Source organism: Sphaerodactylus townsendi, linkage group LG02 (assembly GCF_021028975.2).
Source record: "Sphaerodactylus townsendi isolate TG3544 linkage group LG02, MPM_Stown_v2.3, whole genome shotgun sequence".
NCBI classification, from domain to species: domain Eukaryota; kingdom Metazoa; phylum Chordata; class Lepidosauria; order Squamata; family Sphaerodactylidae; genus Sphaerodactylus; species Sphaerodactylus townsendi.
The window spans coordinates 2417025-2442799 of NC_059426.1; the positions used below are offsets into that span (position 1 = coordinate 2417025).

Here is a 25775-nt window from a genome sequence, read left to right on the forward strand (position 1 = left end):
CTGGATGTGCAGAATGTTTCCCACCCAGCCATTTCACTCTCTGGTCAGTATCACCCTCCGTCTGTGTCCAATATTTTCTGTGCTGGAGAAGGGATTCTCCCTGCCTACATTTGCCCCAGGATGTTTGCTCAGCAGGCTCCGATCTTGGGCGCCTTTTCAGCCCAAAAAGTACATAATTGTACTCAGCTCTTGCTGCCAATTCCGGCAACATAAAGTTTTCCTATTTGGGGGCAGGGGGAAAGAGCTATCTTTGAAGATACACAGACATGCATAAAAGACTCTTAGCTGCTCGGAGGACACTCACTGAAGGACTGTTCTCTGTGGTCCCAATGCTTTTCAATTGGAGTCCTCCAAGTGGCAAAGATTCTCTTATGTGTATCTGTGAATCTTTGAAGATAGCTGTGGAACAGAGAATAAACAAGCAAGGGGCTCTTGTTGTTTTCCCGTGACTTATTTAAAATATTTAGACCCATCTTCTATCTTCCAACCCACCATCAGCAAAACAAGACAAAACAAAAAAGTTAAGCAATATAGTCTCAAAACTAAAGTTTACCAAACCAGCAATAGAAACCAGTTCTCAAAAATATATCTAAACCAGTAATACAGTGAGAGGATCACAATTAGCCCTCTCCAAAAACACTGAAAAATAAATGCTTTCCTTGCCTTCGTAAACATGTATAAGGAATGAGACTTAACCATTTCCAGACTTTTGTGCTTTCAGCCTTAGATTTACCGCTCTTCAGACTGTGAATATTCCAAAGATATTTTTGAAAAAGGAAAGGGAGTGTACAGCTAATTAGCACCACCTCTGATTTTTAATAATTTATTGCAGTCCATGCCTGTGTCCACTGTTGCATTCCTTACTATTTCTGGGATAGCATTCAGCGGGCCCATGACAAATAATAAATCCTAATTCATAACACACTAATGTAATATCATTCCTTTTGCTCTCTTATTCTCTCTTATAGCTGTAGCTTCCACAATCCATAAAGATAAAACTGTAAACAACATCTTCATCCCTTTTTGGATGATGAAAGTGATTCATTTTTTTAAAGGAGCACTTTTGGCCTGCCCGTAACATCACATGCCCTCCAATACTTCTCTTACCCCAGAAATCACTGCCCTGTACCCAATAACATAACATGATGCATACATTTAAACTTTTATTCTGGACATTTTAACAAAATGGTACACTACTTGGAGAGGGCGGTACACTACCGGGGGAGGGCGGTATAAAAATGCAATAATAAATAAAATAAATAAAAAGAATGAAGAGACACAGCTCAACTCAACTCAACAACCTTTATTGGCATACTAATACAATTCTATCAACAGAGAATTCAGTCACCAAACAGGTAATAAAAGTAAAATTATGAATAATATCAGTACATAAATTGAAAGCTAAAACAAGGGGGAGAAGGGGAAGAAAGGAATTAGGCAAGTTAACACTTGGATCTCTGGATTATATATAAGTCAAGAAATTTGGCTACTGGATCTGTTACCTCACTTTTGGTGTTATCTAATAAAAAGATGATCTTATGCAAATCGGATGCGTGCTCTTTTTGTGCTAACAGCGGACGTAGCCATTTTGTTCTAGGTGCCATAAGGAGGGAACAATATAATAAAATATGTACTATAGTGTCTGGACAGTCCCCATTACATGCACTTTTGCTGATAGGGAGTTTTGGCAGTTTTGATGGGAGTGCATTACAGCGGGCCAGCATCACTGCTCTGTGAGACCTGGGCGGGATTAATTGATGAAGATATTTCGCCCCCTGCTTCCCGAGCAGCGGATACCCAGGGTGAGAGGGGAGCAAGGCCTTGTGGTCTTCTCAATTAGAGTTTGGTGCTCCTGATCCAGCAGCCTCCGTTTCAGGAGTTGAAATATTTCTTTGGATGGAAATATGGTCAAGGAATCCAGAGAGTAGCCCAGCTTATGAATTTTGGACTCGATATGGCCCCACCATTCAGATTGATGGAAAAGATGTAGTGACTTATTAATCAGAGTGGTGGCTTCACAATTGAAACACAGATGTAACCAGAATTTAAAGGCGACAAGCCAGGCCCTTGTCTCCAGTAGACGTCTGGTTTCAAGGCACAGGGTAGCGTAGGGAACACAGTGGGGCATACCCAGGAGCCTATACAGGAATCGTGATTGTACCTGCTCAACTGAGTTGGACCAGGAGCCTATCCAAAGCGAGACTCTGCACAGAAGCTGCTGGGGTACCTTGGGATTAAACACTTTAGTCGCTGCAGGTACATATTGTTTGCCCTTCTTGTAAAAAAAAAACATACGATGGCTGCAATGCTGGATGAAGAGACCCAAACTGCCCGTCCCTCCTTGGGGTCTGCTGTTCTGCATCACAAACTCAGGGCAGCCACTTGTTTCCAGGAACTACCAGTTGGCAAAGCTGATTTAAAAAAAAACTATGATTTTTTTTAAAAATCAGTTTTTAAAATACCAATTAAAATTGACATTTTTGTATAAGTTTTTAAAATAAAAAATAGGTGAAGACAAAGCTGGAAGATATCACTATGGAAGAAGAGTTATCGCTGCTAATTACCAGTTCAGAGATTCAGAGAACCTTTTCAGCCACCATATCACGAGACCAGGCCTGGGAGAGCCATGCCTCTTCTACAAAACCAGGGTTCTTTTTTCCAGATACTCTGAAACCAGCTGAGTTCTCAACGATTTCATTGAGAAGAAAAACAGAAAACAATAAAATGTTCTAAATACAAATATTTCTCAGCTAAATGGCACCATTCCTGCAGGTTTGTCTCAGCCCCCTCACTCGACTTCAGCCTGGATTAGAATCCGCTTTTCTTTGTTCCTTGGTTCCCAGGAAAACTCTGTTTCCTGCCATGAGGTAACCTAGCCTTTGATGTATGGGGCTTCCTTTTGGTTACAGCCTTTTGGTCCTCCATCTGGAGATCAAAGACCTTGTCAGGCCAGAATGACTTTTTCTAACACTGTAATGGAGTAACTTCATCACAGTTCCCCACAGGGAATGGGCTTCCTCATTCAGGTCTTGCAGGTCCTCTCCTTCTCTAGGACCCCTTCTGCACATGCACAATAATGCACTTTCCATCCACTTTCACAATTGTTTGCAAGTGTATTTTGCCATTTTGAACAGTAAAATCCAGATGCAAAGTGCATTGAAAGTGGATTGAAAGTGCATTATTCTATTTGTGTGGAAGGGGCCCAGGATCAGTAATGGGTGAGCTGCAACAAACCACAGTGCTGGAGTTTCCAACCTCCGGATGGGGTGTGGAGACCTCCCAGACTTACGGCTGGTCTCTGAACGACAGAGATTGGCTCACCTGGAGAAAACAGCAGCTTCAGAGGGTGGACTTGATAGCCTCACATCCCTCCCCAGACTCCACACACACCAGGCTCCACCCCTAAATCTCCAGGAATTTCTCAATCTAGAGTTGGCAACCATACCAAGAGTTGGCCCCAGCAGAGGCTGCAGGGGTGTCGAAAACCTGACAGAGAGCCAAAAGAGAACTGTTTGGGAAGATTTGAATGAAATTCATTAGAAAGGGACGAGGGTGAAACGCAGACCCTGCCGCCTCCCAAGAAAAGGCAAGGCCCGGCTGCTCAAATGAGATAGTCCCCAAGTAGAGTTTCCTCTTGAAAGAAAGTGTCTTTGAGGAAGCCTGCCTTTGTCTTTGTGGTGTGGAAGGAAGGAAGGTTACATCAGAAAACAAGAATGAACCTCCCATAGAAAACAGGGATTAAATCATATCTTCCTGTTGATATAAACTGTGATTTGCTTATAAACAGCCTTCAAATCTCTTCAAACTAAGCTATAATGAAAGATAAGGACAACGCTGCTTTGTTCTTCAGTGTTTGCTGGCTGAGGTGAAAATAGCACAGACTCTTCCCATACATCTGAGGAGCGAGAGAGACGTCTTTATCATAGCAAAGCAGATTGGAGACAAAACAGGAGCCCCGCACACAGAAAGGTCACGGCAGGCCTGAAGGCAGGGCAAAAGGAGGGCTATTTCTGCTCCTTATTAGAATTCATGACGGGATAGAAATAAACATTCTCAGAGAAGGTTACAAGGCATCCTCCCAGCAGGAGCAATTCTGGTGGCAAGGAAATCTGTCCGAATCTTGTGACTCCACCTCCCCCAGTGCTGCCCATTCTGATCGGCGGCAGCAGTGCTGCCAAATTTCAGGAGGTTTTGCACACAAAGGAAACGTGCAGAGTTGTTTGGGGGATGGGGAAGCCATCACACTCTCTCAGCAGAAATAGCAGAAATACGTGTGTGAGTGACTTTGACTCATATCCCATATCCCATTGAAGAGTTTGATCTATGAGCATCAAGAAACCTCCCATAGATGCTTTCTGGCTAAAACGGGGCGGGGGGGGGGGGGGGTCTTCTATAGCATTTCCTTTGGTTCTCCTTATCAGCATTATAAACTGTCTAGCAAAATCTATTAATCACTCTATCATTCGGTGCCTCGGTGGGTACTCTTAAGTACCCACTTTGGCTTCTCCCACTTAAATGGGAAGGATTGAAGGGCTGTTGTCGTGGGGGTGAAAGCTGCCCGGACATGCAGGGGCATGGCTGTCATTGCCAAGGATCCTACTAGCTGGGGTGGGAGGGGGGAGTTTCACATGTGCTCTGGTGTGGTGTGGTTCAATGGTTAGACTCAGATCTGAGGTCGTTTTTGCATGGTCAAAATATCTCGGGGTGAGCACAGAAAATATCCCTGTGCAGCCGGAAATTCCACACAGTTCCCAAAGCTACACAGGGTCTGCCCTGGTTTCCCCCTGATATTTACCTTAGCCCGGGATTTTCAAAAACTGTAAGTTTGGAGGTTCTTTTTAAAAATCCCAATGTGACCCTGCTTGTGCCTGTACCATGCAAAAATCAATCAGGAGCAAGACCTGATTATTTTTCCCGCCCAGTTGCCTGATCTCCCCACCTGTCATTCATTCGAGCTGCCACACAAACAACAGCCAATCAAAATGCGGGACACCGGGCAAGCTCACAGGTGCTTGTAGCAGCCACTCAAAAGCAACAGCCAATCAGAACAATCACTTGGTCTATTTTCCTCAGTAAAAGCTTTATTTTAAATCAATTAGCAGACCTATTCACTAGCTTTCTCCCTCTGACAGCAAAATCTTATTTTGAACTATTAAAAACACAGATCAATTTCTTCTATTCCCACAGCACATACACAAAAACACCAATCGGGAGCAAACCAAGTTTCTTTTTCCTGTCCAGCCACCTGATCTCCCCGCCTGACGTCCATTCAAGCTGCCACTCAAAAACAACAGCCAGTCAGAACATGGTACACCGGGCATGCTCAGACAGGCTTCTGATATAAATGCAGAAGTCTGGCTTGGGTGAACTAAACTGGAGCATTTCCTACTGGTCCTCGATCTGCTCCTGGGCATAAGTGGGGAGCCGTCCATAGGCAGAAATCGGGATAAAATAGCCCCGGTATATATGACCCCAGTTCAACCCCTATGTAATTGTGTCATGCAAAAATGGCCTGAGAGTCCCAGGTTCAAATCCTCACTCTGCCATGTAATCTTGCTGAGTGACTTTGGGTCAATCAACACAAACTGCACAAACCCCACCTTCCCCGGAAGCATGCCTAAGCTGGCCGAATTCTTAACACAAACATCTGCCACTTGGCCTCTAGGTGGCAACTCACACAGCAATACATTTCAGATCTCAAACAACAACCCTGCAATGTAGTTTCCCCACAGCCTTTCTGCTTGGAATTGTATTTGGGGACCTGCATTTTGGCAGAAGCAACTACTGTTTATGAATTGCCTTCAAGGATGCTGTTTTGGGCAGTCTCCATAGAACGGTATGAAACTACTAGGTAAATATTTGAAGGACTTATACGCATTAGAAAAATATACACTCTGCGTAACCGTCACCAACAAAAATAAGATGCCAAGGTCCTAATATGACTTCAAGCATTTCAAGTAAATGAAGTGCAAACCCAAAGGTATGTGTTATCTTGTCATGATTAATAAGTGCAACACTTGAAGGCCCCTTAACATTTAGGCTGTTTCATTAAGGTCCCTATATTAAGTAACAAAAGCATTTTCACGAAGCAAGAAACATCATCTACATGAAAGAGTTAATAATTAAATAAAATGTATGTATGACACCCTGGCATGGTGAAATGAATCACAGATGCCGCCCATTATTCTTGCTGCAAAATGTTTGCCAACGTTAGCCTTTAAACTGTGCACTGAAGGCTTCCAGAATCACCACGCTTCTCTGTGACAAATATCCTATGGTCCTTTTTTCTTTGAGAAGGGACAGCTGGGTTTTTTAAAAAAAGGCTTTCTTCACAGTGTAGTAAGAAAAGTAGACAACGAATGTAGAGATGAAGGCTTACTTTTTGAAACAGACCTTGACTCAGATCTATTAGTAATGCTTCAGTTCATAAATTAACTGCAAGGGTGCTCTCACACTCAGTTGTGTGAACATACACTTCTTTCCTCTCTGACCCAGCACTGACTCAGTCCATTTAAACATGGTAGGTTTCAATAAATAATTAGAGAGGATCAAACCATAAAAAATACTCTATACAGAAGTTGCCTATATGGGACTCCAGGCATTTGCAAAATATTTGTACGCTGTGAAAGTCATTGTTCAAATTCAATACCCTAGAAAAAAAACCCAACATCTAAATATGACCAGATTTGCTGCTGCTCACTCTAATTGGAATGAGCTATTTCTGTGCTCCATTATATGCGGATTTGGGTTTTACTGGGGAATCTGAAATTGTTCAACTCCATTATAGCAAATGGGGAAGTTATCCAGCTTCTCTGCAATCTCTGAAGGAACACAAATGGTGGCAAAAGAGAAGCAACTTAGCTGTAAGGGAGGCAAAAAAGGATTATGAGAAACGCATGGCTATGAACATCAAGAACAGCAACAAACAGTTGTACATCAAAAGTAGGAAGCCAGCTAGGGAAGCGGTAGGCCCGTTAGATGACGAAGGAACAAAAGGTGTGCTAAAGGAGGATAACTTCCTCATTTGCTATAATGGAGCTGAACAATTTCAGATTCCCCAGTAAAACCCAAATCCGCATATAATGGAGCACAGAAATAGCTCATTCCAATTAGAGTGAGCAGCAGCAAATCTGGTCATATTTAGATGTTGGGTTTTTTTTCTAGGGTATTGAATTTGAACAATGACTTTCACAGCGCATATCATATCGGTACTGGAATTTGGGGAATTTATTGGGAATACTGATATTTTTCAGATTTAATATACCAAAATTCCAAACAACAAACCCCAACAACAATACACCGGTTATTTAAGGCACACCACTAATCACTATCTCTGCTGGCAGTGAAAGAAAATGCTCCCTCTCAACTGATTCCACCCTGTGCATAATTTTAGAAACCTCTATTGTGGTTCCCCTCAGTCCAGACTCTCCAGCCTTTCTTGGTCGCAGTCTTGCTGGTCATGTGAATCCTTGCCTTCTCCAAGAACTTCTCAGCTGAACCAAGGTAACGTATAAGTCCCCGCTACCCCCTTCCTAATCTTTCATCCAAACCTATTTTTCCACCCTTTTTATATCTCTTAGGAACTGTGTGTCAGCTTCTCTATGTCTCACTGTGTGAATGTTTTTGCCAAAAACGTATAAAAATATTTAAATTCAATTTGGTCTCCTTTGTATTCTCGGTGGAATGTTTCAAGCCATTTTCAGGTATAGTTGTTCTAAAGATCCCACCGCTAGCCTGCCTCTCACTGCCAAGCCGAGTTATTCCCCACTGCAATTTTAAAAACATTTTAACTGTTAAGCTAGCGTAACACATTTTTTCTGCTGTAACCAAAAACTGTTGAAAATGGGCCCCTCTATAATTTTTTAAAAACCATTTACATTATTTACTGTCTGCCTTTCTCACTGGGACTCCAGGCAGATTACGCTGAGTCAAATGCAATCAATATGAGAAATTTAGTAAGCAATGAAAAAGGATTGGGGTTGCAGAACCACCTGGAAGTTTATAAAACAGAACTTAAGCAAAACAGAAGTGTTAACACGTGGGTGCTGTGTGGTTTCCGGGCTGTATGGCCGTGTTCTAGCAGCATCAACGCCAGCCACAGATGCAGGCGAAACGTCAGGAGAGAATGTTGCTAGAACACGGCCATACAGCCCGGAAACCACACAGCACCCAAGTGATTCCGGCTGTGAAAGCCTTCGACAATACAGTGTTAACACGACTCATTAAATGACACCAACCAACAGAGAATGATAAGACTGCAGAGTCCTCAGGGATTTATCCAAGGAACTTGGATGCAGCCTTCTGTGCACTGCTGTCCTATTGTCTGTGTGGAAAACCCCTCGGCACTAATGCAGTTTTGCACAGTTTGCAGAAATTGACACAAGCAGGAGCCTTCCTGACCTTCTCAGCCCAGGCATTCAACGCGGTGGCAGCTACATCAAAGAAGGCACATCTCTGGGCAGTTGCTGATTTTGCCAATCGTCAGGTTGGCACCTGCTAAAGGCCCTGCTTGGATTAGCAAAGTTGTCATAGTGGAGCAAAAAGGGAGAGATGGTGTCACAGATATAGAAGAGAAGAAGAAGAAGAAGAAGAAGAGTTTGGATTTATACCCCCCCCCCTTCCTCTCCTGCAGGAGACTCAAAGGAGCTGACAATCTCCTTTCCCCCTCACAACAAACACCCTGGGAGGTAGGTGGGGCTGAGAGAGCTCCGAGAAGCTGTGACTAGCCCAAGGTCACCCAGCTGGCGTGTGTGGGCTAATCTGAATTCCCCAGGCGGCAGAGCTGGGAATCAAACCCGGTTCCTCCAGATTAGACACACGAGCTCTTAACCTCCTCAAACCACTGCTGCTCCTATAGGGTCCAAGGGCAGGAAGGGCTTTGTATGTGATAGCCAATTGTTTAAATTGAGCCAGGAAACTGATGGGCATCCAGTGGAATGACTGTGGAATGGAAGTAATCTGCATATACTATATTTTTACTATAAAGCAAAGCATGCTGGTCTCCCAATAACAGCCAAGCTGTGGCATTCTGCACCAGTTGATTTTGAGGAAAGACCAGTATGTTGTGCTTCATAGTCATCGAGTTTCAGTGTCCCCCTGGCATGGAGCCAGGTGGTGCAATCAGCCAGATGCAGGAAAGGGGCCATTTTTTTCAGCTAGGCTGAGCTTGGAAGAAAGCCTTTTTCACAGCTGCACTGACTGGCTTCTCCAGCAACGATGCCGAGCACAGTGTGTCCCCCGCAGGGCTCTCACCTGAGTTGGCAAAAGGTCAGCTTCACCCCACATAATGTCCTTCAAGCCTTCCCAACCAGCATTACTTCTCTCTTTCCAGGGTTTCGTTTCAATATGTGCAGATCATAAAACTGCTGATGTGATTATATTTTAATCCAGTTTGCTGCAGGCTAATTATTTTCTATCCCTTTATACTATTGAGGAATAAACAGTATAACATTTCTATAAATTATTTTAACATGATTTGGGTTAATATATAAAGCTGTACAATTACAGCCTTTACCTCTGATAAAATATATGGAACATTTCTTCTTGGTGTACTGAATAAAAATGCGAGTCACAGTTGCAAATGGTATTTTTTTCAATCAGGCCTCACGAAATTCTACAAGCTTTTCTTTATATGTCAAAACTGCTACCCAGTAAATGTTAAAGGGCTCTGGCATTCTCTGTCGTGAAACCAAAGGAGTATTGCTAAGCACAAAATCAAATAGCAGATTGAAATAGAAAGGAGAAAAATATCACTGAAAGAAATATTTACATTTGAGCTCAAGGCTGAAATGTGCAAATATTTCTGTCTACCCCGATGTCTTCTAAATTCAGGAAATGAGCCATGCTTATTTATTCTAATTTTTTAAAAAATTCTGCTCCAGAGCACCAAAGAGGCTTACAGGAAATTAATAATAAATAGTCCATAGCTCCAGGGAAGTAAAAGTTGTCCGTGTCGCCCAATGACAAGGGACCTGTGCCCAGAAGTGTATTGGGGGAAATGGCGCCCGGGACAAAACCTACTCTGGGTTCCCCTGACTCCGTGCACCCTTGTGCTCGGGGGTGGGGCTCATGGACAGGGGTGGCTCAGTGGTGGGGGAAGACTATGCCAAGCACTCACCCCTCGTCTCGGCCGTGAACCTCACCAGGCAGTTCCTCATGACTTGTAGAGCCTCCCCTTCCGCATCTCCAGCTGCCAGCATGGAGCAGCACACTGTGTCTAGTGTGTAACAGACTTCTCTCTAGTGTGTAACAGACTTCTCTCTGTGATACACCTCTGAAGATGCCAGCCACAGATGCAGGCAAAACGTTAGGAACAAGATCTACCAGACCACGGCCACACAGCCCACCACAACCAGTTGAATCCAGACGTGAAAGCCTTCGACAATAAATTGTCAACCTATCCCTAGAGTTCAGGGATCTTTTCTGAGAAACTGAAAAAGGCTGTGGTGAAACCGCTCTTTAAAAAACCAGCCTCAGATCCTTTTGATCTTGCAAACAACTCCCCAGATCCCACCTTTATTTTCTGGGCAAGGTAGTTGAGAGAGTGGCAGCAGAGCAAATCCGAGCCTTTCTGGAAGATGCATCTATTTTGGGCCCATTTTAGTTTGGCTTCCATGATGGCTATTGGCTAAAGCTGATTCTGACTGCCCTCACGGATGGCACCTGGAGACACCTGGATCGAGGCAGGTCAGCGTTGCTACTTGATTTGAGAGTAGTGTTCGACCTGGACCTCTGCCTTGGGTCCGCCTTGCAATGGCTGTGCTCCTTTCTCTAGGGCCAGAGACAGAGGGTAGCCATTGGAGAGAGATCCTTCACATGCCACTCATTTGTGTGTGAGGTCCCACAATGAGTGACTCTGCCTCTGATGTTGTTTGACATCTACATGCACCCACTTGCCAGGCTGACCCAGAGTTTCAGGCTTGGGTGTCATCAATATGCTGACGACACCTAGACTATCCATTCCGTTGAGAGGCAGCCACCTGGGCTCTGCCCTAGATGTTTTGGCCGGCTGCCTGGAGGCTGTGGTGAATGGTTGGATCAGAGCTGGTTGAAGTTGAATCCATCCAAGACAGAGGTCCTGTGACTGGGGCAGGGAAGGGTGACTTGCCACTCGGGACTTGCCAAGTACCAACTCTTGGTGCATGCACCTGTTGTCAAGAGTCTTTGTGTGACACTTGATGGAGGCTCAATGGGAGGCAAATCACACATGCAGCTGGCCAGACTTCCGGTCATTTCCACCAGGCAAGACTATTGGTACCCTATTTGTCTTAAACTGAGCTAGCCATGATCTATGCAACAGTCACCTCTGGATTGAACTACCTCAACTCGCTCTATGCAGGGCTGCCCTTGGGGTTGCTCTGATAACTCCAATTGGTGCAAAATGCAGCAGCACGAATCCTTACTGAGACCCTGGGGCAGATGCACACACAACCTGTGCTCTGCCAGCTGCATTGGCTCTGGGTGGAGTACCAAATCAGGTTCCAGGTTTTGATGCTTACTTTTGAAGCCCTAAAGGGTCTGGGGCCATCATATTTGTGGAACCCGCTCTCCCAGTATGCCCTTTGATGGACACTGCAATCAGCAAATTATCTACTGGTGGTTTCTGGACTGAAAGATGTCCAGCTGGCCTTGACCAATGCCAGGACATATTTGGTCCTGACCCCAATCTGATGGAATGTTCTATCCAATTAGACCAGGGCCCTGTGAAACTTGATGTAATACCACAGGGCATGTAAGACAGAGCTGTTTCACCAGACAGATGGTTGAGGCAATGGTTTTCATCACTTCACTGGCCCTTGCACCTCCTTTTTCTGGGTTTTGAATGTCTGTTCCTACCAGATGTTTTATGCTTTAGGATTTTATTATATTTAAGGTGATTGGACTAGCCAACTTTTGAGATTTTAATTATAATATAATTTATGTTTTTATTGTTTATAATACGCTGGAATACGTGGCCCTCAGCCTGTGAGAGGAAGGGTGGCATACAGGTTTAATAAATAAATATATATGCTTACATGGGCTGCTGGAACATACAAGAAAGGAATGTTAATTTTCTCACTGGTTGAAAGCATTAAACAAATATGCTAATTCAAGGTGCTAGTCCCCTTCCCTGTAGCAATAAAACTAACCATTGCTATCTTGTTATTCCAAATCAGCTTTGCAAATAAACAGCTTGGAAGACATACTTCCCTTCCATGTCCACAGGGTGAAAGAGATAACAACAATGTAAATCAGAGGAAAAAGACTTATTTCAGTTTTACATATTCTGACTATGCATTCCAAATAATATTTCTAGAACCTGGGGCATGTGGAATGACAGAGGTTTCATGAACGAATATGTTAACTATTCAAAACTATAGTTCTGTTAAGGGACCAGAAGACAGGGAGATAAGCAAGTAGTAAGAAGCAACAGTGCTTTTGATGCTATATAGTACATCTTAAATTAATCTAACGTAAATTATGAATTCCTTATGTAGTATAGCTCTACTGGCTGTGATGTCCTGATTCTGAAACTCCCTCTTTCAATTGTGTGTGTGTAAATGCAACTGAGTTGCAGCTGACCAACAGCAACCAGTAGAGTTTTCAAGGCAAGAGACTAACAAAGGTAGTTTGTCATTGCCATCCTCTTCATAGTGACTGTTTTTCACAAACTCTTCAGAAAACAGGAGGGGGTGCTCTGTGGGGAATGAAGGGGACTGTGAACGGCAGCTTCGTCAGAACTGGCTTTACCAGTGTTGATGCTTCAATGCCTATTCAATACATGCTACTGATCAATACTTCAGAGTCTGTTTATTGGCTTAAGGGGTCGAGACCTAACACAAAGGCCAATCATCATGCAGAATAAAGTGTTTACAGAAATAAAATTGGAAGAAATCCAGAAAAATGGTGAAAATAAATCAACTGTAACACCAGAAAAAAAGAACAGTACATACTCCAGATACATTAGAACAATGGTTCTCAACCTGGGGGTCGGGACCCCTTTGGGGGTCGAACGACCCTTTCACAGGGGTTGCCTAAGACTCTCTGCATCAGTGTTTTCCATCTGTAAAATGGATAAATGTTAGGGTTGGGGGTCACCACAACATGAGGAACTGTATTAAAGGGTTAGGAAGGTTGAGAACCACTGCATTAGAAGATTAGTAGAATTGCCAGATAAAAATGCCAGTACAGGAGAGGATATAATAGTGCAACCACCAGAGAAAGTCACCAGGGAAACAACTGATAAACTGACTGAAAGGCAAAAAGAACTGAGGGAAAAGATCATCAAGTTTGCACAAACAAATAGCAAAGGCAACGGCTGCCAGCATTGAAAACGATGCCCAAAAAACACCTGGCCCTCATAATGAGGGATGTCATCAAGGCATTGACAACAATTGAAATAATTTCTATCAAACAATCCAATCAGCTCATGTACAGTATGGCTGCATTGGTCACATGGGAATTGGGCACTGAAACACCTAAACCCAAAATAAATCAAACATCAACACCAAAGTGGAAAATTCGACTGGAACAGAAAATAGAAAAGAAAAATTGAAGAAGCATTAGAGATCACCAAACAACAAATAACAGCCACAACGAGAAAAACTGAAAGATATGAAGCAAGAAACATGCAGTACAGACAAAATCAGCATTTCAATCAGACCAGAGGTGTTTCTACCAAAGCCTCAACACAAAGATCAATGTCGAAAGCAAAAAAACAGAGAAAATTGCAACACTTCAGTTCTGGAAAGATATGTGGGAAAACAAGAAGAATTAAGACAAGAAGTCTTGGTGGATACAATATTTTGAGAAAGGTGCTGGCAAAAAAAACAAATGCAAGAACTGGAAATAATAAGTAACACAAGAAAACATCGAGTCAAGAAGGTGAAAAACTGGACATCTCATGGACATGATTAACTGCATGGCTTCTGGCTCAAATGCCTGATAAGTTTACACCTGACAATGGCCAAACAGTTCAGTGAAACTATGCAAAATTATTAAATTGATGAATGGCTGACAACTGGGAAGACATACTTGATTCAGAAAGACGTGGCCAAATGGACAACACCTGGAAACGACAGGCCAATAATATATTTGCCTATGATGTTCAAACTGCTCCCAGGCATAATAGCAGATAGCATCATGAACTACTTGGAGGCGAGTAATATCCTACCAGTGAAGCAAAAAGAGGACCAAAGGAGGAGCAGGGGTACAAAAGATCAACTTCTGGTAGACAAACTGATAATGGAGAACTGCAAGAATCAAAGAACAAATTTGCATATGGTTTGGATCGATTACAAGAAGGCATTCAACTCACTGCCCCATTGTTGGATCCTGAAATGCTTGGAAACAATTGGCATCAGCGAAAACATTCAAGTATTCACTGGAAAAGCAGTGAGACAGTGGAAAACTGAAGTGACAGTTGGAAATGAAAATTATGGAACAGTCAACTTCCAAGGTAATTCACTATTGCCCTTACTGTTTATCATCGCCATGATCCCACTAACAGTGGTTTTGAAGAAAACAAAGTTGGGATATCAAATGACCAAAAATCTCACATTTGCTGTACATTCTGGAGGAACCAGGTTTGATTCCCCACTCTGCCACCTGAGCTGTGGAGGCTTATCTGGGGGATTCAGATTAGCCTGTACACTTCAACACACACCAGTTGGGTGACCTTGGGCTAGTCAGAGGGCACTTCCCCACTTGCCACGACCCCCATACGCCGCGCACTGCTCTCAGCGCACGTCATTTCTGGCGCATGCCCGGGCTTCCCCACGACCCCCCGCTCTGCACGGGGTCATCAAAAGGCGCCGTTTGGAAGAGCGCCAGGAATGACGCACGCTGAGGGGGCGCGACAGTGGCAGTGTCAGGGCGGCTGCGTTGTTGCCGCCCCTGTAGTGGGGAGTGCCGGGGGACCCCGCGCTACTTGCCTACAGTAGCGCGGGGCAGAAGGTAAGTGGGAAAACGCCCACGGTTCTTTGGAGCTCTCTCAGCCCCACCCAGGGTGTTTGTTGTGAGGGGGGAAGGGTAAAGAGTTTGTAAGCCCCTTTGAGTCTCCTATAGGAGAGAAGGGGGGGATATAAATCCAACTCTTCTTCTTCTACATGGATGATTTGAAGTTGTACAGGAAAGCAGACAGAGAAATCCAGTCACTAGTGAACACAATCCTGATATTCAGCAAAGACATTTTGATGGAGTTTGGCCTGGAAAAGTGTGGTGATAAAGAGAGGTAAGAGTGACGGCACAGAAATGCCTGATAGCCAACTCAGCAAGTGCAACCAAAATGAAGCATATAAATACCTGGGCATTTTGCAGCTGGATAACATCAAGCACGGGCAAGTGAAGATTGTGGTCAACAGAGAATACACCCAGAGGATCAGGAAAATATTAAATTCCAAATTAAATGGTGGGAATACCATCAAGGCCATCAACATCTGGGCCATACCAGTCATCAGGTACACTGCTGGAATCATCAACTAGTCATAGGCTGAGTTGGGTGCATTGGATAGAAAAACTTGGAAGCTTATGACAATACACTATGCCAGTGATGGCGAACCTATGGCACTGCAGATGTTCATGGACTACAATTCCCATCAGCACCTGCCAGCATGGCCAGTGGCCATGCTGGCAGGGGCTAATGGGAATTGTAGTCCATGAACATCTGCAGTGCCATTGGTTCGCCACCATGGCACTATGCCTTATACCCACGGAGTGATACTGATACTCTACTTTCCCCAGAGATCTGGTGGCAGAGGGTTACTGCAAGTAAATCAAACAGTGCAGGAGGAGAAGGTGGCACTGGCTGATTATTTGAATGATCGAAGTGAAGAAAAAGCATTTACTGAAAGCCCAGAGAACCAAACAGGAGTACAGGAAAAATGTGATTAAAACGAGGACTGAAAGCTGGCTCAACAAAACATTACACAGCCAATTTTTGGAAAAGATCAAGGACAAGGTGGACATTGAAAAGACCTCGCTTGAAACATCTTCAAATCAACAAAATTAACATCTGTCAGATTCAGAAGGCAGCCCTGCTGGGATCCGCACGAATACTACGCCGATACATTACAGCTTCCTAGGCCTCTGGGTGAGGCTCGAATTGTAATGAAAAGCTAACAACCAGCTAAAGAATTGGCAGCTGTGATATTAAAAATAATTCCTGTTTGTCCATGCAAGGAGATAAACAGTGTGGTCTTCAGTGGGGGTCCACATGGGGACTGCACACGCCGGTCATGGAGAAGAGATTTCCTAAGCTACTAGGATTATCTGTCTTCGGAGTGCTCCCCTTGCCTCTGCCATGGAGTCAGAGCATTTTCCTGCCCAAATGACCACGTGGTGAAGGGGGAGGAAGTACATGTTCCTTCAGTTCTCCAGTCACTGTGGGGGAACCACCCAACTGCACTTGCTGGGCAGCCCCCAGTGGGGCAGAGGGACGGATGCGTGCCTGCACAGAAGACCACTCGATGAACAGTTACAGATAAGGGCAACACTGTTTTTCATCTTTGTGGTCTCTGTGCAAAAGAGACAGTAACAAGCGCAGCTGCTTCCTTGAATAGTGATGGTAAAACTGCTCTCCCCACAGCTTCTTCCTTTCTAGAGTCAACATCTATGGCATAATGTTTGACAAACATAGACAGTAGAGACTAAACTGCTGCTCTACAGATGTCTTTTAGGTTGATGGAGGAGACAAAGGCAGCAAAAGCAGCATGGGCCCTTGCGGAGCGTGCTCCGATGTGAACTGGACACTGGACATTTGCTGAACGTATGGCTATCTGGATAGCGGAAGTGATCCAATGCGAGAGAATTTGTGATGTCTCTGCTTAACCTTTATTTGGGCCCCTGAAACGAATGAAAAAGTGACTTAGCTAAATGAAGAGGTCCCCTGAACGGAAAATGAAAGTGTTCTTCTGAGGCCTAAAGTGCATAGTGATCTTTCAGGTGATGTCTGAGAGTTTGGAAAGACTACCTATATCCTGTGACACATGGAAAGTAAATACTGAATCTAAGGACAACCTTATCATTATGGAACTTCATAACCAGGAGATCATGCCGAAGGGTCCTAAGGTCACTTACCCTCCGTGCAGAGGTAACAGCAAATAGGAAGTCTGCCACGGGAGGTTCATGGCTCCCAGAATGTCAAGGTCACAGGTGGCCATGGACTTAAAGGGCTCTTCCATTAACTGAGAGAGCACTGGAGACAAGCTCCATTGCTGTATAGGTGGTCTCGTTGGACAGGACATGTTATCAAGTCCCCTCAGGAACCTCTTTGAATCAGGGTTATGGAATAAGGATTTAGAATCAGTATGAACATGAAAGGCAGAAATTGCTGATAAGTGAACTTTAATAGACGAATTAAACAAGCCACTATCCTCCAGCATCAAAAGATAGTCAAACACATTAGATAAAGAACAACTGTCAGGATTAATTTTGAGTGAAACACCCCTAGAGATGAAACACTGCCATTTAGCCGTATATGACTTAGAATAATAGAAGAATCATAGAATTCTTCTCTGACTTAACGATCAAAAGCTTATGAGCAACAAGTAAAACTGACTTCACCCTCTCCGGCCAGGCCTCTAATAGAGTCGCTGGGGATAGTCAGCATTTGTACTCAAGTCTCTTTGGGTCAGTTCCAACATTTTAACCCCTATACCATATTAATTATTCATCATCATAATTACCTTTATTGTCATAAAAAACTTAAATACAAAACTTTAAAGTCAGCTTAACACTATCATGTGACCAACCTACTGAAAAGTAATGTTGGAAAGTCTAAAATAATGGTCTTCACTAGTACATTGGAGAAGCACAGGTGGTAGATTCATAATGAGGCAATTGAACAAGTGAAACGGTACAAATGCATTGGTTCTCACTTCCAGTTTAATTGGGGATGAGTCAGGCAGTGCGCGTATGCCATCACGTTAGCCAAACATAGCTCAGCAGCAACAATTTGGTTTTTTCATCAAAGACTGAATCATTATATTCCTCCAGCCCTTTAAATTTTCAATATTAAAGTTGCAGCCCAACTGCTCTTTGGGATACCCGTGTGGATCAAGGCATTTAACAATAGCATTGGAAGTGTACAACCATCCTTTCTGAGAAAAATGGGTGTGGGGGGGGGGGGGTTCCTACATGCATAAGGTACACCACATTGTATATAGAAATGGGCCAGAATCTGTTGGAGACCAAAGCAGGGATGCAAATAGTCAAATAGTGGCTGCGTCTTCACTAACAATCCAATTCATCCAGTTTAATCTTTTCTTTATTCCAAGACACCACCCAGTTCCAATGGACCAAGTTGGTTGTTAAGAAGATAAAGCCCATCGGTATTGATGCTGAACTGATGTAAATTTTGGAAGAAAACCAAGCCTTTGGCATGATTAAGAGACACATATTAATTTTATTTTTGTTCTGCTACCATTTGTCCATTTTTGAAAGAAAGGTTTTTTCCCCTTGAATAAAGAGTGGCTGCGGCTTAAACCGTGAGCCGCATTGCGGGTTGGCTGGGACCCGGCTCGAGCAGCGTTTGCCCTGCTCAGGGCAAAGGCGCGGCCTTGGAGCACGGCTCGCGCATGCGCGGTGGCCGGGCTCCGATTGGCTCTGCATTCCCACGGAACCAGCAGGCGCTTGCATATAAAAGAAAGAGGCCACGTGGGCGAGCTCAGTCTTGCCCAGGACGCCAAATGACAAAACTTTCACTGTTAATTTCAGGCTTTTCTTGACATTTCTGGCCAAAATGTATTTTGTTTACATGGTTGGCAGCTGTGCAATCTCTCGCTCTCTCTTTACGTTTTAATTCTAGCCCGCAGAGATCATCGGTAAAAAGATTAGAGGAGGTGTAAATTATGTAAAACCTGGAGACACTTTTGTCATGCTGAGAGTGGAGAATGACCACCAATCATAAAATGGCCGTATGGGCTCCAAGGTTTATCCAAGTCTATCATAATTGGGTCTGTATTCCGGATAGTGTCAGAGGTTACACAGGGCCTTTGGCAGGCTGAAATAGGATAGGATATTACTCATCTGCTAGTCATGAAACTACACCGTGCCACAGAAATGCAAACAGCCTTAGCCAGAAGGACAGTAGGCTGCAGACTTTTAAGAAGCCAAGATGCAAGGACAAACCTCCCTTCTGGAACAGGAAGAGACAGGGGGTCTATAGTATGTTGGCAGAAAGGTGAATAATAAACTCCTGGACATGAGGAAGTAGTTCTCTTATTCTCTTCACTCTCCATTTTAGTAGAAGTCTCTCTAACCATGGCACCCTTGAGTGCCAAAGTGGGATACAGAAAGTAAAAAAATTGTTTTGTTTCTTGGGAGAGGGAGAAGAAACATGTTTTGGTAGGTAGGAAAGAACAATGACCAAGAAATCAAAAAAGAATGTGTGTTCAGAGGTGAACCACTTAAGTCAGTGGTCAATTGGCCATGTTGGCAGGGGCTGATGGGAATTGTAGTTCATGAACATCTGGGGTGCCATAGGTTCGCCACCATGGACTTAAGTCATTGTGTATCTCCACAAGCAGAGAACCAGAATTTTCAGATGTGGCAGAAGCCAACGTCTGCAGCACAAAAGAAGGAAAAAGAAGGCAGATGACTCTGGAAATGGCTATGATGGTAAAAAAAGTGACAAAAAGTGAGCCTACTAGATCCACTGTGGTGTTGCTTGAAGGACGATCGCTGGGAACGTTGAACCCCCGGCCAGCATCAGGGTTGAGGAAGAGGCTTGTGTGTTCAGAACAGTCCTCCATATCCAGGGCCAGACTGCGCGTCTGTGGCAAAGAAAGTGCTTTCTCTCACCCGGAAGGGAGACTCTGGTAAGTGCCCTGTGCAGCGATTAGACTGGAGAGCTTGGCCTGGGGAGACCTGAATTCACTCCCCCCCCCCCCCTTGGGCCAGTTGCCCTCTCTCAACCAAGCCCACCTCACAGGATTGTCACAAGAATACAATGAAGAAAGGAGAATGATATACCAGCCTGAACTCCTCCAAACAAGGGCAGGATAAAAATGCTCTAAATCAATAAATAAATCTCTCACAAAAATGTCTGGGTCCCAAGCTACTTTTAAAAAGAAAAACATCTGTAATGAAAAATGCATTTACATTGATTTATTTGTTTGCTTTTGCGAAGTATACAACTTCCAAAGAAAACAAATTACTTCCCTTGATGTTTTTTACGCTGAGGACATGAGGTAGGCATGCAATGAGACACACAGGGGGAAAAATTGGACTGAAGACGGTCTTGCTGAGGAAAACCTTTCATGCATTTACCTCTAGTGCTGTCCTTTTAAAATCTCAAATTGAAGCTGCCACCATGCTTTCTTTTCTAGGTCAACAACCTTTCTGATTAAGCATGAAATGAACCTTTCCTGTCTCTTTCACATGGGAGAATTTATTTTCCAAGTCTCGGCTCCTCTAAATTATCATCCCAGTTTTTTGCAGTGTGTTATTTTGTTCCTCCAAGTCTTGACCACCAAACTCTGCTAATTTCTTCAGCCTTTCAGTTAACACTCTCGTTCTCCCTACAGAACCCCCTGGCGTCATCCAGTGCTTGCTAAGCAGGGGGATTCTGAGCCTGCAGAACAGAACTGCGCTGCAACATGTGTCTTATGCAGCATGTATTAGTGATGTACGTGGAGGAAGGGGTAGATTCAGTGCTCCATCTTATTGTCCTAAAGTCTGTATCCACTGTGAAAGGATTTGTAAAATTATATCTTCAAACAGGATAGATGGCTGCAAAACATACACAGACTTCTGACTGTCTTTCTGTCTGTCACATACACACACACACAGACACACACACACATACACACACACACACACAGAGAGAGAGAATTTGAGAGCTCAGCTCTGCCTGATCTCAGGATATTTCCTTTGCAAGCCCTGGAATGCAGAAACAGGCATATGATAGGACAATTCAGGTGCACAGGGCTTTCTGAGATTCCCACCCCCTGAATTAGTAAACCTGGATCCATCTGTATGCTGAAGGTAATCTAGTTTCTACTCTCCTGAGACAGTCAAGTAGTAAGGAATGTTAAATGAGATCAGAAACGGCTATTGCTATTCACAGCACTATGCTCCCAGGAAGTCAAACCCAGAGGATACTTAGCCATACTGGATTGAACGGCTTGATGGGGAAATAAGCAACAGTGGCATTTGAACTTGGCTTTTGCTCCTTCCTCCCTGAACCAAAGAAATATAATAGAAAATTACAACCTTGTCAGTATTAAACACCAAAATATTGCGTATTGAACACCTTAAGTCTGGGTCTTACGATCTTAACCTGGAAAATCTGTTTGTCCCTCCTCTTTAAAAATTATTTTCATGTTATGGCACAGTTTCTTTTAACACACACCTAGACAAATTTTACGCATGATGAAAAAAGGTGGGGGCTCTCAAAAAGGGGGGGTTGGTTCCGAACCCCTTCAACCTAAAGTTCTAGCTGACTGCCACAGCGTCAAATTGGTGGGCCACTTTGGATTTGTGAAAACGTTGCACCTGGCCCGCCAGCAGTTCTGGTAGCCCTCACATGTGGAGGTGTATGTGAAAGGAAGCCCCACACAAGCCATGGCGAAACATGTCTGGAGCAGGCAGCCAGGCTTACTCCAGCCCCTGCAAGTTACATAGACCAAGTTACAGTTGCCTAGGATAGATCTCTGTTATCTCATACTACAATTCCCAGGAGCTTTGGGGCTATGGCCAACTGACCAGAATAAATTTTGCGCCTTCATTCCTCCAAGCATTAGTCCTCCAGAAGAAAATTCATATCCCATGACTAGACTTCTGGAAGGTCTAATTCAGAACAGGTTCTGCTGGAGGCAACATTTCAACATCCCAGGCCACCAGATGGCAAACAGGCCTCGGCAAGGTGAGGCTTTATAGACTAGCCCTGCCAGCTCCACCAACCTCCAATTGCAGCTGATCTCCTGAGGATAGAGGTCAGTTCCCCTGAAGAAAGCAGCTGCTTTGCAAGGTGGACTCTACGGCAGCAGACCCAGATGAGGTCCCTCCCCTCCCCCAGTGTGCTATCCACAGGCTCTGCCCTCGAATCTCCACAAATGTACCAACCTACAGTTGGCAAGATCGGGATCGGATTGGGGTGGTGGTGGTGGTGGTGGTGGGAGGGCAGAGTTTGGGGAGTGAAGGGATGTGAGGCCATGAAGTCCCCCCTCCAAGATGGCGCTTCCTCCAGGAGGGCTGACCTCTGTGGTCTGGAGACCAGGAGAACTCCAGACCAATGGAGGTTGACCTCCTAGTATAGGCTGATGACTGAAATAGGTAGACTAAGAGGGTCTAGGCCTCCAGGCAAATGGTAGGACTGTCAGATACATTGTTTTTTTGCCACAACTGTACCTGATTACAGACAGTGTTGTCAATAACAATTGATTCTGGTGGGTTTTTCTGGGCTGTGTGAGGGTGAGGGTCAAGGGACGATATTAAAGGGGTGCCCGACTGGCCCAACAGAGAACTCCATTTAACCAGCCCTACAGACCTCGGGCCTCACAGTTTGCTCCTCAGCCAGGACACCCACAGCTGCCGGTGGCACTGAACGTTGCTTCCCCTGCACAGCTCCCCTTGCTCAGGTAACACAGTCCTTCACAGAACTTCACAATCACCTGTTTTCATCCACCGACTTCATTTTTCTTCTCCTCCAACAACATCTGTGCAAAGTAGTTTTTCAATAAATGGAAAGAACTGCTGCTAATTTAATAACAAACATTGGGATACTATACTTATTTTGTGATCTTGGTGCTTTGGTAAAGTGGAAATATCTCTACGCTTTTGTTTCTCATCCACTTCACAAAAGTAATTTAAAATTGAAATTGCAAGCACTAGGATCAAGTGAGAAACCAATTTCCTTATTCAGTTTGTTATACTGAGAGGTCTAAAATGCTTGTGCTAGAAACAGAAAGCAATTTCTCTATTACCAGTGCCAATATCTCATCAGCAGGAAACGCTGGGGCACCTGGAACATTTTGGAAGAGGATTTCATGCAGCCCAAAAATATCATTTGCATTTGATTTACAGTGCATAATAGATATGCCCTTTCCTCTCTTTAATGTGCTAAACATGAAACAAACACATGGATATTTTTTGACATCCTCTATTCCATTTAGGGACAGTTGCTCTGAATACAAAAATGAATGCTGCTTTCCAGCACCTTCCAACTCAGCTACCACGTAGCTAAGCACAAAAGGTATTTAAAAAACCCTGTAAAAGTGACCTCAGAAAGTACGCTGGCCCCAGAGGCGTACTGCAGGAAAATGGCACCCAGGGCAAGACCTGCTCCGGGCGCCTCCCCCCCCCCCTGTTTACCTTAGCTGGTGGCAGTCCCGGGCAGGCTGGTGGGGCCGGGCCTGTCTGAGGGGCATCTGGCAATCCCGCAGCCTGGCAGGGTCAGGCCGAGGGGAGCCTGCCCCTCACGTGATTAAATGGCCGGCACCCAGGGACATGTCCCTGTGGCCAGTATGCCCCTGCCTGGCCCTCTGTGTGTGTGTGTGTGTGTGTGTGTGTGTGTGTGTGAGAGAGAGAGAGAGAGAGAGAGAGAGAGAGAGAGAGAGAGAGAGAGAGAGAGAGCCTTGCTCTGGTCTTGCAAACGGAGGATGGGGGGCTTCCTTTTGGGAGTCTTCCTCTTTTTTCACTGCCTTGGCCCTATGCCAGCTCCCATCAACACCAGTTTTTAAAATCTGGGTAAAATAGTTTTTGACATCCTGCACAAAGAAGTGGCAACAGCTGCGCTGTGAACCAAATATTGAATAAAGAACTTGAAGCCAAAGTATCAGTGTTCAAGCCTGGAATCATGAAAGGTATAAAAAAGAAGCCACCTTGTCCTGAGTCAGACCGTTGATACATTAGCTCAGTGGTTCTCAACCTTCTTAATGCCGCGACCCTTTAATACAGTTCCTCATGTTGTGGTGACCCCCAACCCTAACATTTTTCCATTTTACAGATGGAGAACACTGATGCAGAGAGTCTTAGGCGACCCCTGTGAAAGGGTCGTTCGACCCCCAAAGGGGTCCCGACCCCCAGGTTGAGAACTGCTGCATTATCAGTATCGTCAGGATCAGACTGGCAGCTGCTCTCCACGGTCTCAGGCAAAAATACATTTCCATATTACCTACCAACGTGTTGTTTTCATTGGAGAAATTGGGGGTTGAGCCTGGGACCTTCTCCGTGCAAAGCAAAGGCTCTTCCACTAAGCTATGGGGCCCAGACGAGACTGAGGTCAGGAGTTGGAAAGCTATTTTTCCCATGAACATGTTCTGCCGTATCTTGAGGCACATTCTGCACGTCCAAGTGGCATGAACACAAACAGTTCCACATTTGGTACTGTTTTTGCCAGTTCAATTGAGAGCTGCTTCTGGAAATAGACTCCATTTGAAATTCTTCCTGCCTTTTATGATTTCATGTCCTCGGGCACAAGGCAAGGGCGGGAGTCTCAGCCCACCACTGCGGCGCCCGCCTGAGCTGATCACGGGGGAAACATCCCTCCAGTCGTGGGTTCCCAGTTGGTTTTCAGACTGCTGGGTTTTCCTTTTAAAATCTTACATAGTTTGGGACCAACATACCTGATGGATCGCCTGTTCAAGGGAACCTACATGACTACCTTAGTCACATTCTGAGGCCTTATTAAAGTACCCCACCTTTTGAAATTATGCAACTGATGACTGGAGGAAGGGCGTTCTTGATCATGGCACCAAAGCTCCAAAACTCTCTCCCCAGGAGATTGATCAGCCAGTGGTCAGCAATGACTTTTTGTTTCATTTGGCAGTCCTTCCTACCCAATGTTGATGGTTTTCATTTGTGTTCTGATTTTAATTGTTTGCGTAGTAGGAGCTCACAAATGCTATATATTTGAAGGGTAACGGAAAGTAAAAAATATAGGTTGGGAATCAGAACAGAAGGTATCAAGAGTCCTGGGCAGGGACCTAGTAAATCCATGACTCCTGAAGAGTGAAAACAAAAAGTAAACCCTCTTAAGATTCAAATAGTTTTGGCTACTAGTTGCTCTTGTCCTCTGGGCAAAGATTTTGCAACAGTAATATTTCCTCTGGATTGCATCCAACAGAATTTGAGAGCTACAATACTTAATATTCCCCTGACACCTTTCAAAGTAATCTTCCTACCTATTCTGAGAAACAAAATTTAAAAAATCATTCATTATTTGTTCCAGTCTCCCGACTCACTCCAGTGTGTCAATACGGCAGACAGATGGAAGCAGCCTGGTGGGCTGCAGAGTGAAGCCTTTGTCCTTTGCACGCAGACAGCAAAACCTGGGAATTCTCTCGGTTTGACACAAGTCAAATCCCAGTGAACGAGGCCGAAAAGAAAAAAGATAATATGAAGAGAAGTGAATAAAATCTGAACAGAAATCAGAACATTTCTCTGAGTAATACCTCTGAAGTCAACATTAAAGAGTATGCATGCACTGTATGCATGGGTAGCAAGGATGAATCTATTACTCATTTTATTTCCCTTTCCTCAGAACTTGTTAGTCAATTTGGCCTCTCTCTCTCTCATAATATCCTCAAGGCTCCTAACAACTTTGCAGATGACACCAAATGAGGAAGGGTAGCTAAAACCCCAGAGGACAGGGCCAGAATTCAAAATGACCTAGACAGATTAGAGAGCTGGGACAAAACTAACAAAATGAATTTCAGTGGAGATGAATGCAACTTACTACAGGCAGAAAAAATGAAAAGCACAAATATAGGATGGGGGACACTTGGCTGGACCATAGTACATGTGAAACAGATCTGGGAATCTTAGCAGACCACAAACTGAGCAGGAGTCAGTAG

The 25775-nt window shown here is 44.3% G+C and overlaps 1 protein-coding gene and 1 long non-coding RNA gene across 2 annotated transcripts in view; one reads left to right on the forward strand and one right to left on the reverse strand.

Annotated features, from left to right (window-relative positions):
• Window positions 1-25775, reverse strand: part of SPAG16 (sperm associated antigen 16) — a 464997-nt gene that overhangs the window by 280256 nt on the left and 158966 nt on the right. The window lies entirely within an intron of this gene.
• Window positions 1957-25775, forward strand: part of LOC125426505 — a 23983-nt gene continuing 164 nt past the window's right edge. Inside the window, exons 1-2 of the long non-coding RNA XR_007243523.1 lie at window positions 1957-2076; window positions 18177-18187. This is a non-coding gene — a long non-coding RNA (uncharacterized LOC125426505). The remainder of the gene's footprint in view (window positions 2077-18176; window positions 18188-25775) is intronic.